The sequence below is a fragment of the Phascolarctos cinereus genome, unplaced genomic scaffold, assembly GCF_003287225.1.
Source record: "Phascolarctos cinereus isolate Bilbo 61053 unplaced genomic scaffold, phaCin_HiC Scaffold_4;HRSCAF=312, whole genome shotgun sequence".
In the NCBI taxonomy this organism is placed as follows: Eukaryota; Metazoa; Chordata; class Mammalia; order Diprotodontia; family Phascolarctidae; genus Phascolarctos; species Phascolarctos cinereus.
The window spans coordinates 586,853,762-586,870,146 of NW_027555847.1; the positions used below are offsets into that span (position 1 = coordinate 586,853,762).

The 16,385-nt window shown below is 39.9% G+C and overlaps 1 long non-coding RNA gene across 3 annotated transcripts in view; it reads left to right on the top strand.

Annotated features, from left to right (window-relative positions):
- Positions 1-13,625, top strand: part of LOC110195396 (uncharacterized) — a 56,299-nt gene extending 42,674 nt beyond the window's left edge. For 2 of the 3 annotated variants that reach the window (XR_013486291.1, XR_013486290.1), the window contains exons 2-3: positions 8,781-8,877; positions 11,520-13,625. This is a non-coding gene — a long non-coding RNA (uncharacterized LOC110195396). The remainder of the gene's footprint in view (positions 1-8,780; positions 8,878-11,519) is intronic. The other variant, XR_002320887.2, reaches the window with a different exon arrangement.
- The last annotated feature ends 2,760 nt before the right edge of the window (positions 13,626-16,385 follow it).

Below are 16,385 nucleotides of genomic sequence, written 5' to 3' on the forward strand. Positions count from 1 at the left end.
GGGTTTTTTTTTGTTGTTCTGTTTTTTGTTTTTTAATAAAGATATGAAAGTGGTTTGCCATTTCCTTCTGCATCTCATTTTACACATGAGGAAACTGAGGCAAACAAGGTTTCATGACTTGCCAGGGTCACACAGCTAATAAGTGTCTGAGGCTGGATTTGAAATTGGGAAGACAAGTCTTCCTGACTTCAGGCTCGGCACTCTTTCCACTGAGCCACCTAACTGCCTAGGAGTTTTTATTCAGATTATACTCTGCGCTAAGCACTTTGTTAAGCTCTAGGGATGATAACAAAGGTGAAAAACAGTCCCTGTCATCAAAGAGTTCAAAGTCTAATAGGCAAGACAAGATGAAAACAACTATATTCAAAGTAGATATATACAGGATAAATTGGAGATTATCAACAGAGGGAAGGCATTAGCATTGGTGCATAAGTAGTACTTCATGAAATTTATTCATTCCTTTACATGGTAGGTACTTAATAAATGTTTATTGAATTGAATTGAATTATTCAGCCTCAGGACACATATTTAAGATACACATCTCCCTCTCAAACCTTTCAATCCTCCCCATCCCCAACTCCCAATACACCAGATTAACCTTAGTTAATGTTACAACTTCTCTCACAGATACACTTTGCTTGCTAAAGCACATATCTCATACCTGGAAAACCAATCTGTTCGTGGTTGTCTATTAGAATACAAGTTCTTGAGAGCTGGGACTGTTTTTAGTTTTTGTTTTTGTTTTAACTTTCTCTGTATTCCCTGCATATAGCATAGTTCCGTGTGTGTGTGTGTGTGTGTGTGTGTGTGTGTGTGTATAGAGAGAGAGAGACACACACACACACACAGAACTGTGCTTATATGCTCTGTGTGTGTGTGTGTGTGTGTGTGTGTGTGTGTGTGTGTGTGTGTAGAATATAGAAGGAGCTTAACAAATGTTTATTGATTTGACTAGACTTGACTGGACTTGACAGCCTCAACCTCAGTCAGCCCTGGTAAATGTAAGGAGAGAACCCTGAGAACAATCTCTTACCCTCAACATACTGAAAGCCTGATGTAGGCACCAACATATACACATGCATACATGCCCCCTTGAAGTATCCCTTATCACCCATGGAATGACCTATCATTGTACTGGGACACTGCTTCAGGAAGTCAGGAATAGGACTGGGAGAAGAATGAAGGCTGCTGGGCCTGGGTCCCTCAGTGGGAACTCATCAACAGGAGAAGGGGCCAGGATGGGGGTGGGGAGCCTGTGGCCTCAAGGCCGAATGTGGCCCTCTAGGTCCTCAAGTGTGGCCCTTTGACTGAATCCAAACTTCACAGAACAAATCCTCTTATTAAGGGGATCCAGCATTCCCTAGAGGGCCATATGTGCCCTCAAGTCTGCAGGTTCCCCATCCCTGGGCTAGGACTTACAGAGGGATATTCCACAGTGAGAAGACCTCCGGTATAGTTGGATGTTCCAGGAAGAGAAAGGAGGCACCAGGTGATGAGAGAAGTTCTAGGATGAGAGTAACAGGGTCATGATTTTGAAGTCTGACCATTAAGAAAGATTCTTCCCATGTACACTGGTGTACAATCTCCCACAGGTTCCCTGACTACTAGTTAGGAGGACAAAATCAGTGAATATTTATGACCAAGGAACATTCATGGGGAAGTACATGCATAGGGAACACTGGTGGACAACTGCCTGTTGGACATCTCAAATTCAACAGGTCCAAAACAAAACTCATTATCTTTCTGTCTCAGTCCTCCCCTATCCCTAGTTTCCCTTTTACTAGCAAGGGAACTAGTATCATCCAACTTACTCAGGTTCATGACAGTGATATCATCCTTGACTCATCAATGCATTCACCCTACATAACTATTTTGTTGGTCAATAAACATTTATTGTATATTATCCACTATGTGTCAGGCACTGTTGCTAAGTGCTAGAGATAGCTAAGGAGTCCACAATCCAATGGGAGAGACAACAAGCAAGCCATGTACAAACGAGCTACGTAATAGGAAGTTATTAATAAAGAAAAGGCACTAGAATTAAGAGGTGTTGGGAAAGCCTTCCTGTAGAAGATGGGATTTTGGTTGGGACTTAGGTTAAGCCAGAGAATCCAGCAGACAGAGATGAGAAGGGAGAGCTTTCCAGGTATGAAAGACAGCTAGAGAAAATGCCTAGAACCAAGAGATAAAGTGACTTCTTTTTAAAAATTTATTTTATTTTTTTTTATTTTTAGGCATCTGGGGTTAAGTCACACAGCTAGTAAATGTCAAATGTTTGGTCTGAGGCTGGATTTGAACTCAGGTCCTCTTGACTTCAGGGCCCGTGCTCTATCCACTGTGCCACCTAGCTGCCCCGACTTCTTTTTTTTTTTCAATTTGTTTTGTTTTCAACATTCGCTTCCATAAGATTTTGAGTTCCAAATTTTCTCCCCTTTCCTCTGCTCTCCCCACCCCAAGACAGTATACAATCTGATACAGGCTCTACAAGTACATTCCTATTAAACGTATTTTCACATTAGTCATGTTGAATTAGAACCAAAGGGAGGAACTATAAGAAAGAAAAAACAAAATAAAATAAAATAAAAAAGAGAGAGAAAGAGCAAATAGTATGCTTCAATCTGTATTCAGAGTCCATAGTTCTTTTTCTGGATGTGGATAGCATTTTCCATCATGAGTCTTTTAGAATTGTCTTAGATCATAAAATTGCTGAGAAGAGCTAAGTCTATCAAAGGTGGTCATCGAACAACATCACTGTTATGATGTACAATGTTCTCTTGTTTTGCTCACTTCACTCAGCATCAGTTCATGTAAGTTGGAGTTGCTTCTTTGTGGGACAGGAAGGAGGGCAGTGTCACCAGACTGGACATTCATACTCACGTGTTGGGGAATAAAGCATGAGAAGTAACTGGAAAGGTGGGGGGGGCTAGGTTTTGAGGGGTTTTGCATGCCAAGCAGAGCATTTTGTATTTGATCCTGGAGGTGATAGGGAGCCACTGGAGTTTATTAAGCAGCGAGATGGCATAGTCAGACATGCACTTTAGGAAAATCACATTAGTGGCTGAATAGAGGATGGGTTGGAGCGGGGAGAGACTGAGGCAGGTGTTCTATCTGCTGCACCTAACTGCCCTACACCTATTATATTGGGCTAAGCCTCTAGCTAGCTAAAGAAGTCTTTAGGCATTAAAATCGTTTGTAATTCCCGTGTTTCAGCCTCAGCTTGCCACTCTGGAAGCTCTGTTTATTATTCTTTGGTTTACTGAGAGAAATTTTCCTTCAATTCGTTTCTACTCCCCTGATGACAACTTTGGTCCTTGAAGATGACATACCAGAAACAAGACTGGAAGGCCCTGGCTGAAATGTGTGCCCTTTCTTCTGCTTCTCACCAGGAGCAAAGTTAGTGCTCTATCTGTATATTCAAAGATACGAATGAGACAGGATTTTTGATCATTGTAGGGAACTTCCAGTGTAAGAATTCTGTACCAATACAGATTTTTGACCCTCCTATGACTTGTAGGTAAGACTTGGGGTGTTGCTTGAGATACATACAGGTTACATGACCTGCCCAGGTAAATGCATCTAGCATGTATCAGAGGCAGGCTTCAAACTCAGTGTCTTCCTGATTCCAAGCCAGTACTCTAGTGACTATGCTACAATGCCGGTACAATAGATAGGATGTGCAGCCACCTCTGCATATAGTATATTAAGAGTGTCCCAAAAGTCTTAGTCCAGTTGTTAAGCTATCGGCATTTAACATATTGAGAGTGCCCCAAAAGTTTTAGGGCACTTTTAATCTATTAAAGTTTATTGAATTTATTAAATTAGAGCTTATTAAATTTAATAGCTTGTTAAAGCTATTAAAGCTTAAGACTGCCCTAAGACTTTGGGGACACCCTTTATAAAGTGCTACCTGATAACATCATGATGTCATGGAGGTAACCCTCAGTTCCTAAAGACTATGGCAATGGAACTTAAGCTCTGCTAGGTTTTACCATCCTGGAAAGCTTTGAGGTGTAGTCCTGGTAGGCATGGAACACTTAAGATAGACTTCTGGAAAAACAGTTCCATGTCAAATAACCAAAAGATTGGGCAACTAAACAACTCAACTCTGCTACAACTTAACTGTACATTTCCTGAAATTTTTGAGTTCAAGAATGTACCTTTATACTGGTTGTGGGACCTGAGCCTAGGAAAAGCTGCAGGCATGCCACCACATGGGAGGTGCTCTATTATTGTGTATGGCTTATACTTTTGAATGGATTCTGTGCAAAAAAGTTAACCACTGATAGCAGCATTCAAGTAAAAGGTCATAGATATGGTGCTAGATAGGACCTGAGAAGTCGTCTAGTCCAGTAGCTTGGTTTTGTAGCTAAGAATACTGAAGCTCAGAGAAATTAAGTGATTGATTATCTAGGCTGGTCCCACAATGGCAGAACCAGGATTTAACCTCAGGTTTTGTGACTCTAAGTAAAAGGTAGGAAACCTATGAAAACTCACTTTTTTCCTCAAGGAAATTTTTTTTTCCTTTTTGCTTTTTGGTGAGGCAATTGGGGTTAAGTGACTTGCCCAGGGTCACACAGTGAGTAAGTGTCAAGTATCTGAGACCAGATCTGAACGCAGGTCCTCCTGACTCCAAGACCTGGAGCTCTATCCACTCTGCCACCTTGCTGCCCCCTTCAAGGAACCTTTTTTTTTTGGTGACGCAAAAGGGGTTAAGTCACTTGCCCAGGGTCACTCAACTAGTAAATGTTCAGTGTCTGAGTCTGAATTTGAACTCAGGTCCTCCTGACTCCAAGGCCAGAGCTCTATTCACTGTGCCACTGCTTAGCTGCCCCCCAAGGAAACTTTTAAGGTTAGCTTTTGGTGGGTTGTTTCATTGGAAATGAGGCTTATAGGATAAAACACAGGTCTGATATGTCCCTCTCCTCGATCACCTCCATCAGAGACAGATCTGTAACTATAAAAGGAGGCAGTGAGTGTTGTAGAGATAACTAAACATGACTGGCATCTATGCTATGTTAAGGGATCTATAGGAAAGATCTAGGCATCTTGGCTGTAGCCTTTGTGTAAATTAGGATATGAACAAGGATGGTGGCATAATACAAGAAGGTATTGGTGGGTACTTCCATAGATGACTATCACTGATCTGTTTGAAGACGATAATGAATGCTGCCCAGCTTTACTTAAAAAGTACTTTTAAAATGTTTAATTAAATTTAGCTAAAACTTGGAAAAAAAGGGGGGGGATGATTTGTTCTATGAAGTTTGGATTCAGTCAAAGGGGACCTAGAGGGCTACATGGGGCCTTGAGGCTGCAGGTCCCCACCCCGGTCTAAGTTTTAGTGACATTCCCACTGAACCATGCTATTTCCCGAATGTCTGCCTGTTCATGTATCAGGCTGACTTCATTATGCCAAGGTCAATCAATTAAGGCACAGTCAAAGGTAGCATTTTCAGGGAGGAAGTCGGGTTTGGGTAGAGTGGATGGGGGATCAGGAACAATTCTAATTGTGTAAGTCCTCACTAACCACAGCCCTTAGACTACTGAGACAAGTACGGACACTCAGAAAGAGGCAGAGCTAGGAAACAGGAGGTCACCCACTCCTTGAGAAATAATAATAATAATAATAATAATAATAATAATAATAACAACAACAACAACTAACATTTATATAGCACTTTAAGGTTTGAAAAGTGTTTTACAAATATCTTGTCTGACCCTTATAACAACAAATAGGCACTATTATTATCTTCATTCTACTGATGAAAAAACTAAACCAGACAGGGAAGTCCAGGCTCACATAGCTACTAAGTATCTGAGGCTGAATTTGAACTCACATCTTCCTGACACTAGGTCTAGCACTCTCTCCACTAATTTGACTCTTAACACCCTCCCTCAGTAAGGTGGAACATGTAAACCATTGGGTGGGCATGGAACTTTCCAAAGCCCAGTCCTTTTTGGTGAATATGATCAGGTAGTAGCTAGCAGGGTGGTTAACTTGGTAGTTAAGTATACATTCATGTAATGCTTATGTATGTATGTATGTGTGTATGTATGTATGCATGTATGTATATGCATATATGTGTATATATGTGTGTATACATATGTATGTATGATGTATGTATATGCATATATGTGTGTGTATATGGGTGTGTGTATACATATGTATGTATGTATGATGTATGTATATGTATATATGTGTGTATATATACATATACGTATGTATGGATGATGTATGTATATTATATATATGTGTGTGTATATATATACATATATATACATATATATGTATATATATATGTATATATACACATGTGGCCTCTAGGCCACTTCCCTTGCTATCAGAGAGGCAAGCCAGGGTTCAAAATGTTCTGGATCTACAACCACTCCAAGCTCATTGTCCCACACAATGTTTACATTTATTTATTAAGCAGAGGACACAACTAGTTCAAAACAAAGGTATTTCATGAAATAGCACAGTAAGAAAAGTCATCTCTCTCCCAAACCACTTGTCCCCAGGGGCACATTCTTCCACAAAGTATATATACCATCAGGGAGACAAACCTGAAAAAATACTTAGATGTTTACTCGTGTCTTATGGATACACAAAGGCATGAATGTCCTGGACGTGCAGGGAGGGGCAACTTCCACTTCCAGAGTTGTCAGGCAACCAAAGTCTTCTGGTGATGTCATCACATTGCTCCCAGGAGGTCTGCCCTACAAGGATTTTGATGCTCTGTTTTTTTTTTTTTTTGCACAGTGTGTTAGCATGGAATATGATCTCAGAATAGGTCTGCTATGGTGCAGTGACTAAAAGACTTCTTCCTGATACAGATTTATTGACAATTCCTCAAGACACTACCCCCAATTAAGACCAAAACTCTGGCAGAATGTCTCCAATTGTTGGATTTTTCAACTTAACTTTCTAGGAGAATCTACATGCTTGTAAACTGCCATTTGATTTATGATTAGAAAGTCCTTCTAACTCCTGCTTAATTCTCTTATGGCAATTTTATGCTCTTCAGCACATTTAATGGGGTTCTGACAAACTCCACAGAGCTGTGTGGGTCTGAGCTACATGCAAATGTACCTAAGCAAGTGCAAAAGAAAAGCAAAGAGGACAAGGTTGTTGTCTTCCTTCTCCTGAGCTTCATTTCTACCTTCATCATGTACATGTGGCCTGCATCAAACCTCCCAAGCTTTGAATGGCCTTGTAAATAAATTGGGAAAACATCCTAAAACCTCTGGTTTGAGGGGAAGATGCAATCTCTATTGGCTAATATGAACCGGAACATTGTTATCTTTCCCAATCCCCTCGGTTGCTAGAGCTTTCTCTTCTGAGGTTTCTTCCTATTTCCTCTGTATGTATTGCATATGTATCTGTGTGTGTATATGGTGCATGGGCGGGGGGGTTATGGAATTTTCAAGGAGAATAGCACCTCTGGTATGAGGGCTTGCTGAGCCCTTTTCAGGGCTGCTTATCCATGCTTGGTGTCCCCTCGGCACTCAGTTCTCACCTGTGGGCCCAAAAAGCTGTAGCATGTGCAGTGGCTGCATCCTGGCTAAAAAAACCAAACAAACTATCTCAGCAGATGGATAACTTAGGTTGTGGATAACTTAGGGGCCTCAAACATGTCTGTGAGTTAAGAGGGGTATCTACACCCAAGCGTGTGAAGACTTCCCCCCATAAAATAGCAGATAAGGACAATTTGTTCCAACAGCTATGAAGGTGAATGAAGCAGGAGCTGTGGAGCTTAGCCAAACATCAAAGAAACCAAGGTCATCCCCTGTATCCCAGGCCATTGCTAGTCATTCTGACTTTTGTATTGCCCCTGGACTTCAATGATTCAGAAGAGAGAGTGAAGCTGATGACTTTGTGCAGTTCTGCCTCACTTAAATCCAATTCATGCATGAATCAAGACATCACCCTATGATGTCATTAGTCCTCTTCAAAAATGATGGACAAACAACAATATGTACCTATTAATTAACATGGGCATCCAAGTGGCACAGTGGATAGAGTGCCAGGCCTGGAGTCAGGAAGATTAATCTTCCTGAGTTCAAATCTGGACTCAGACACTTACTACCTGTGTAATCTTGGGCAGGTCACTTAACCCTGTTTGCCTCAGTTTCCTCATCTATAAAATGAGTTGGAGAAGGAAATGGCAAACCACTCCAGTATCTTTGCCAAGAAAACTCCGAATGAAGAGTTGGACATTACTGAAATGACTGAACAATAACAACTGTGTACAGAATAGCAGTATAAAATGTTGGCACCATTTATTCAACTCTTTTGGGGTAAATTGTAGCTGGAAGGACTACCATGCTGTCTCTCCAAGGCAAAGGTATTGATAGAACTTAGTTCCAGGGCTTTTAAAAAGTCAACCATCTTGCCATGCAAGTGACTGGACACCTGGATCCCAGGCAAGAGTGTGGTGACTCAAACCAGTGCATTGCATCTGCCACAGAAATTGCTAAAGACTGGGGGTGAATTTGGTCATTGCCTATGGAATTTTACGAGTTCTAAACCAGCTCAGGTTGGAAAGCTTGTGCTATTTAATGAAAGTTAAGTTGTCTGTATTCAGAATGAGAAAGCTGTAGGCAGAGATGTAATTTCAGCAGGGAGATCAAGAGGGCAGAGAAGGAAATGTGTGGAGGATGGAGGAAATGAACACATACTCGTTGATTACAACATAACAAAAAAATCTGTTAGCATAATTTTAAAGTAACATATGAAGTCAATATGTTGGGGTGAGTTGTCTTTGTTTTTGTTTTTTTAATAGCAGCAAAACACAAAATTTGCAGAACAATGTAACCCCTGCTTTGAGTGGATACAATGATGCAGAGACTTGGAACTGGAAGTGTGCAGCTTTTCTACAGGTAACAGTGATAATAGTAACACTAACTACTAAATTATAGGTTTATAAAGCACATTATGTGTGTTATCTCTTATGATCCTCACAACAACTCTTCAAGGTGGATGTTATTATTTTCTTCATTTTACAGATGAAGAAACTGAGGCTGAGAGAGGGTCTTGCCTAGGGTCACACAGAAAGTGTCTGAGGTGGTATTTGAACTCAGATTCAGTTTACCCTCCATGCTTTCCAGAGACACAATTGATAGAGTGAAAAACAGTTGAGAAAAAAAAATGCATTCAATCCAAAGAAGAATTTGGCCAGAAATACTCCTGTTAAGGCCCACAGTGTACCCCATCTCTTACCCCTAACAATTTTAATACTAAATTTGTTTTGTTGTATTCTAAAACTAAAAGAGGTTGATATAATGCTGAACAATTCAACCATAATGTATGATACTTTGGAACTTTAAGTATTATTCTTCTCTAAGGTAACTACATGGATTTCTTAATTTTCTTTGCATATGGAGCCTTTCTATTTCATTTGCAGGGGCAAGGGGAATGATGGGGGAGGGGGATAAATAAAAGAAATGAAAGGAATGATAAAATTCCTAACAGAATTAAAGGATATTCCCTAAAGCAAAAAAAAAATCCCGGAATTGTAGTATTTGGGAGTTGGAAGAAAGCTCAGAAGTCTTCTAGTCCAATCTATATTCAAAACAAAGCCCTGCTGTAATATACCTGACACATGGGCTTCCAGTCTGTGCTTGAAGATTGCCAAGGAAGGAATATCCTCTGCCTCCCAAGAGATCTCTTTCTGTTTTGTAATGGTTCTGATTAAGACGTTTTTGTTGACACCCAACCTAAATCTGCCTTTTTGTACCTACCACTTCCTCGCTTCTGATTCTGCCCTCTGGGGCCAAGTAGAACGAATCTCATCCCTCTTCCCCAAGACAGCTCCTCTGTACTTGAAGAAAGCAATCATCTCTTCCTTCTCTATCCCACCTCCCCCCAGTCTGCTCTTTTCCAGGCTTATCTCCACTTCCTTTAACTGATTTTCAAATGACGTGGATTAAAGGACCTAAAAAGGACCTAGAAAAAGACCATCCTGGTTACCCTCCTCTGGATGTTTGTCTGATCATTATTGCCCTTTTTAACCTGTGATGTCCAGAATGGAACACAATATTCAAGTCAGGGTGCGACCAAGCCAGAACTCAGAGAGACTATCACCTATTTTCCCTGGAAATTGGGCCTCTCTTTTATCTCATTAGCTTTTTTGACTGCAGCATCATCCTGCTGAGTCATATCAATATTGTGGTCTACTAAATGCCCCAGATCTTAATTGGGGTTAATATCTTGCCTGAAGTCACACAGCTGGTGAGTGTTATGTGTCTGAGGTCACATTCGAACTCAGGTCCTCCTGACTCCAGGGCTGATGCTCTATCCCTGCACCACCTAGCTGCCCCTACTTTATTTTTTAAAATAGATTTTTATTCATACCTTTTTTTTAAAAAAAAATTTTTAGGCCAGTGGGGTTAAGTGACTTGCCCAGGGTCACATAGCTAGTAAGTGTCAAGTGTTTGGTCTGAGGCCCAATACCTTTTTCATGTCATCAGAATTTTTCCTAGTATCTCTCCTTGTCCCTCTCCTAAAAAGCCATCTCATATAATAAATAATATTGTTTAAAGGGAAAAAAAAGGAAAAAGGCAAAAAAAAAATCGGTAAAACTAATCAATACATCAAAAAAGACTGAAAGGTATATAATGAACCATACTCTTAGATCTCCCACCTCTTCGAAGGAGTACTCCAGCCTCTGGACACAACCTTTTTCTGTCTCAGTTTCCTAGTCTATAAAATTAGATTAATAATAGCACCTACCTCCCAGGATTGTTTTGAGAATAAAATGAGTTAATATTCATAAAGCTTGGTGCAAATATAAGAGCACTACATAAATGCTAGTAACTATCTCATTAATGATCAAATGCGATAATATTTTTAAAAAGCTATATAGCAGGCACTATATACAGTTATCCCCTTACACATTGTGTGTGTGTGTGTGCGTGTGTGTGTGTGTGGTGTGTGTGTGTAGGTGGTAGGGGTGCAGAGCCCTTGTGATCTGGAAAATTCACATAAGATTTTTTGGCCCTCCCTTCATACCAGAGAAGTCTGAATTATTATGGTATTAAAAGATAAAATATTATAGATATTATACACTATTATACATATATTTGATGCATTTCTGAGTTTGTAAACTTTTTCTGTTGTCTGCAGCTTCTGCAAAACTCCAAAAAATTTCCATTGAATTAAAAAAAATTTTGTTTTTAAATTTTTAGGCACTTGGGGTTAAGTGACTTGCCCAGGGTCACACAGTAATTGCCAAGTGTTTGGTCTGAGGTCAGATTTGAATTCAGGAACTGACTTCATGGCCAGTGCGCTATCCACTGCACCACCTAGCTGCCCCTCCATTGAATTTCTTATGCCAACCTGTGATACATTGAAATCATGATGGGAAAGTCATGATATGGAAGGGATAACTATAAATGCTTATTCCCTTCTCTTTCCCTTCCCATTCTAGAATTTTCCCTAGAATCAAAGTCAAGTTCATTGACTAAACCCATGAAGAGGGTACTTTGAAAGAGACTAGAAACTGTCTCTCCTCCCTCCTTAGGGTACACAGAGTGGACAGCTGTCCTTGGTTTAATCGCCAATCCTCATTTGCACGGCCACCAGCAATCGGGACACATGAGGACCAACCATGAGCTGCTGGTTACACACATACTTTAGCATGTGTTGTTTCTCAGAGAGTCAAAGCACACATACTAATGTACTGCCACGAGAAGCATCTCAGTCCAGCAGATCAAGGGGCATCCCTGCTGACTACTATTATGCTAATGTAAGCAATGATTGAAATATTGGGCCAACAGGAGAGTGCCCTCTCTGGGAATGTGGTAACCTCCCTGCAGACACATCCTTTACTTTGCCTCAGAAGTTTTACATCTCCATAATGAGCTAATTCAGAGTAGGTGAAATAAAAAAAAAATAGAGAATAGAAGAAGGTAGAGAGTTATTTTCATAAATATACTGCGCTTTTCTCCTAAAGCAGAAATTATGGGAATCAGACATGTCAGTCAATTATCCAACTTAACATTCAACAGTGACCTTGAGCAAGCTCTTTGGTTTCAGTTTCCTCATCTATAAATTAAGGGAATTAGACTAGACGACCTTTAAGTCCCTTCCAGCTCTAAATCAATGATTCTGTAACACTGAGAGAAGCTACTATGTGTGTAGCAGAGGAAGGTGCTCTGCAACTCAAAGCCTACATATGAATTTAATTAATCAAACATTTGTTATTTATTGTGTAGAGGACATTATATTAGGTGTTGGGGATATAAATTCAAAAACTCAATAGCTTCTGACCCCAAGCTTATGTTCTATAATAGCTAAATTTTTGTTGGTATTGGTCAGTTGTGTCTGACTCTTCATGACCCCATTTTCGTGTTTTTTTTTTCTTTTTGGTGAGACAATAGGTTAAGTCACTTGCCCAGGGTCACACAGCTAGTAAGTGTCAAGTATCTGAGACCATATGTGAACGTAGGTCCTCCTGACTTTAAGGCCAGAGCTCTATCCACTGCACCACCTAGCTGCCCCTCGTCTGGGGTTTCTTGGCAAAGATTCTAAAGTGGTTTGCCATTGCCTTCTCTAGCTCATTTTACAGATGAGGAAATTGAGGCAAACAGAGGTTAAGTGACTTGTCCAGGGTCACACAGCTAATAAGTGTCTGAGGTCATATTTGAACTCAGGTCTTCCTGACTCCAGGGCCTGCACTGTATCCACTGTGCCAGCTAGCTACCCACATTCTAAACTCCATTTATATTTACATTAAAAAATTTCCCCCCCAAAAAAAAAACAAAAAAAAGGATTCCCCCCCCCAATAATTGAAGACAAATAATTAGTCTCTGAGAACAGAAGTGGAAATAGAAACAGAATTCGTGAAATGAATTGTTCTTTATTGAGACCTTGGGACTATGGGTCTTCACCTAAGATATATACATATAGAATCACTAAACTACTCTTTCTTCGAGAAAGGAATCAATCACAGGCTAATACACTTCTTTTTATTTTGACTATTGCCCAGCTTAACATATCAAACTATTTCAGTCACAGTCTGGTCCTTTAGTATAAGTGTAACAGGGCCTTTACAGTATGTCCAGATCATCTAAAATGGAGGCATTCTGTGTCCTTTATTGTGTGTTGGGGGGGAGCCTCCTTTAATTGGTTGCCTGATCAAAACAGGCTACATTTTTAAAGCTGGTGAGACTGTGAGTCAGTCCCTCTTTTTGGCTCAGGACCCCAAACCCAACAACCTTGGGAAGGCTGTGCTTCAAGTCCAACCCCTGTAGCCATCATCTGGGGGAGCATCTAGAGATGTGTCCTGGCAACTGCATTTTCGGGTACTGCAGTCACACCACTGAAGACCCACAAAACAAAGTTATCACCCAAGCTTTTGTCACTGTCAGACAATTCAACAACAGAAATACATGATTTCATTCATGGAAATGATATTAAAGAAGAGGCATTATCATCTGCTTTGCTGCTGCACTCTAAGAACCACATCTGACATGGAAATGAAATCTTCTGTCTGTTACCTCTCCCATTGGAATATGAGCTCTTTGAGATCAAAGACTGTCTTACTTTGGAGATATTTGTATACTCAACACTTAGCACTGTACCTTGGGCATAGTAAATGATCAATAAATGCTTTTTCATTCATTCATTCTTTTCAGAGGTGAGGGTCTATGGTTGTGGAACATTGTATCTACTTTCAGATTTCATTGATTTGTTACATAGTTTTGCTAGACTGCCTTTTTTCTTTTTCTTTTTTAATCTTTGCTACAAGGGAATGCTCATTGGAGAGGAGAAAAAGATGTACTTAGAAATGAAAGTGGTATGAAAGCAAAAGATATAAACAGCAGCATGTTTAAAATAGACAAATAAATATGATATTTTGGATATAAAAAAGGAAGCTATAAACTCAAATGTCTTTGATAGTTGAAGCAAAATGATTGGCTCAAAGTTAACAAAAAGTAGAATGGAGAATGATTATGATTCTTTTGCTTGAATGGGGCATTCTTTGTTTATATAGTATTTTAAAACTAATTGTGAAGCAGGTCAGGGTGAAAAAGAAGCCAGGGAGGTTGAGTGAATCAGATACTGTAGGCCTGGACTTTATAAATTAAAGATAACCCTCCAGAGTTCACTTCTGGCATCAACTGAGTCCAAGTATTTATAACTGAGGCCTGGCTGGTAACTGTTAGAGGAGGCCCAGCTGGTGAAGAGATAAAGTTTGAATGCAGTTGGGGCCAGCCCTAGTGTTTCTGTAGCCCAAGGCTTTCTGCTATCTGACCCTGCAGCCAGCCTTGCCTTCCTCCACAAGTCGACTGGCTCTCAGATCCAGTTTTAGCTCTTCTTGGCCATCTTTCTTGGTTCATACAAGCCATGTGTGTATATGAAACACAATTCAAAGTGCTTTTTCTACTATTTCCTAAGATACTGTTTAGATTACAGTGTTAGTGTTCCTTTTACTTTTCCAGTTTCAGAATCATTTGTTGAATCCCTTAGTCTAGTAGTCAGCCAACCTCTAGACATGTGTTAGCTGGTTGGCTCCTTGAGGGTAGGGATTTTGTTACATTCTTCTGTCCCTGTAGCATCCAACACAGTTATAGGCCTAGAGGTAATCAAACAGAGGCAGAGTCAAGAAGACCCAGGTTCAAGTCCCACCTTGCCATATACTGGCTATATAACCCTGCAAGATTCTAGTCTCTCAGTCCTCCCAAGCAACTCTCTAAGACTATCCATTGTAGAATAGTTGCTGATCTGCATTAGCAGAAGTCTGGCCCCTGGAAGTTATCTAAACCGTGAAATCATACTTAGGTCACTAAAAAAAAAAGGTTCTCAATAAATACAAATGAAATCAAGCTAATTTGAAGTGAATTTGAACTAGCCTTGCTTGAAGTCTGATGTAATTAGAAGGGAAAAAAAAGCAAAACCACAATATAAAAGAAATAAGATCTTAGTCTGTAAAAAAGTGACGAAACTAGCCCTGATATCTTGCCTGTGCTTCAGTTCCAATGTTTGTCTTCCCCCTTCCTATCTCCTTTTGTGTATTGTCTCCCCCCATTAGATTGTAAGCCCCTTGAAAGCAAGGAATATTTTTCTTTTCATTAATTATATCCCCAGAGCTTAGCACAGTGCCTGGCACAGAGTAGGTACTTAATAAATACTTTTATTTAATTTATTGGATTGGATTGAGAACTTAACATTTGAATGTCCAACTGTTACCTCAAGAGAAATACATTTGTAGCAGTGTTAAGGGGATGATATTTTGATCAGGGCTGAGCAGACTCTCCTATATGTTCCTTATTCTACTATTGACTTATTGTCCAGATGAGTTTTTAAGGTATAAATACTCCTTTTTCCCTCTGTGAAGTAGTATTAAAGAATATATAAAGAATATAAGTCATTCCCCAATTGATAAATGGTCAAAGGATATGAACAGGCAGTTTTCAGATGAAGAAATTAAAACCATCTATAGTCATATGAAAAAATGCTCTAAATCACTATTGATTAGAGAAATGCAAATCAAAACAACTCTGAGTCACGACATCATACCTATCAAATTGGCCAACATGACGAAACAGGAAAATGACAAATGTTGAAGAAGGTGTGGGAAAATTGGAACATTAATGGTGGGATTGTGAAATGATCTAACCATTTTGTTTTTGTTTTTTTTATTTTTTGATTAAGCAATGGGGTTAAGTGACTTGCCCAGTGTCACACAGCTAGTAAGTGTTATGTGTCTGAGACCATATTTGAACTCAGGTCCTCCTGATTCCAGGCCAGTGCTGTATCCACTGGGCCACCTAGCTGCCCCCTTTCATGTTTTTTTTAACTAATTTATATTGATTTATCAACAATCACTTCCATAAGCTTTTTGTTTGTTTGTTTTGTTTTTTTGTTAGGCAATGGGGTTAAGTGACTTGCCCAGAATCACACAGCTAGTAAGTGTTATGTGTCTGAGATCAGATTTGAACTCAGGTCCTCCTGAATCCAAGACTGGTGCTCTATCCAGTGGGCCACCTAGCTGCCCTGATCCAACCATTTTGGAAAGCAATTTGGAACTATACCCAAAGGGCTATAAAAATGTGCATTCCCTTTGACCCAGCAATAGTGCTTCCAGGGCTATATCCCAAAGAGATCATAAAAATGGGAAAAGGACCCACATGTATAAAAATATTTATAGCAGCTCTTTCTGTGGTGCCAAAGAATTGGAAATTGAGGGGGGATGCCCATCAACTGGGGGATGGCTGAACAAGTTGTGGTATATGAATGTAATGGAATACTATTGTGCTATAAGAAATGATCAGCAGGCAGACTTCAGAAAAACCTGGAAAGATTTGTATGTACTGATGCTAAGTGAAGTGAGCAGAACCAAGAGAATGTTGTACACAGTAACAACCACTTTGTGTGATGACTA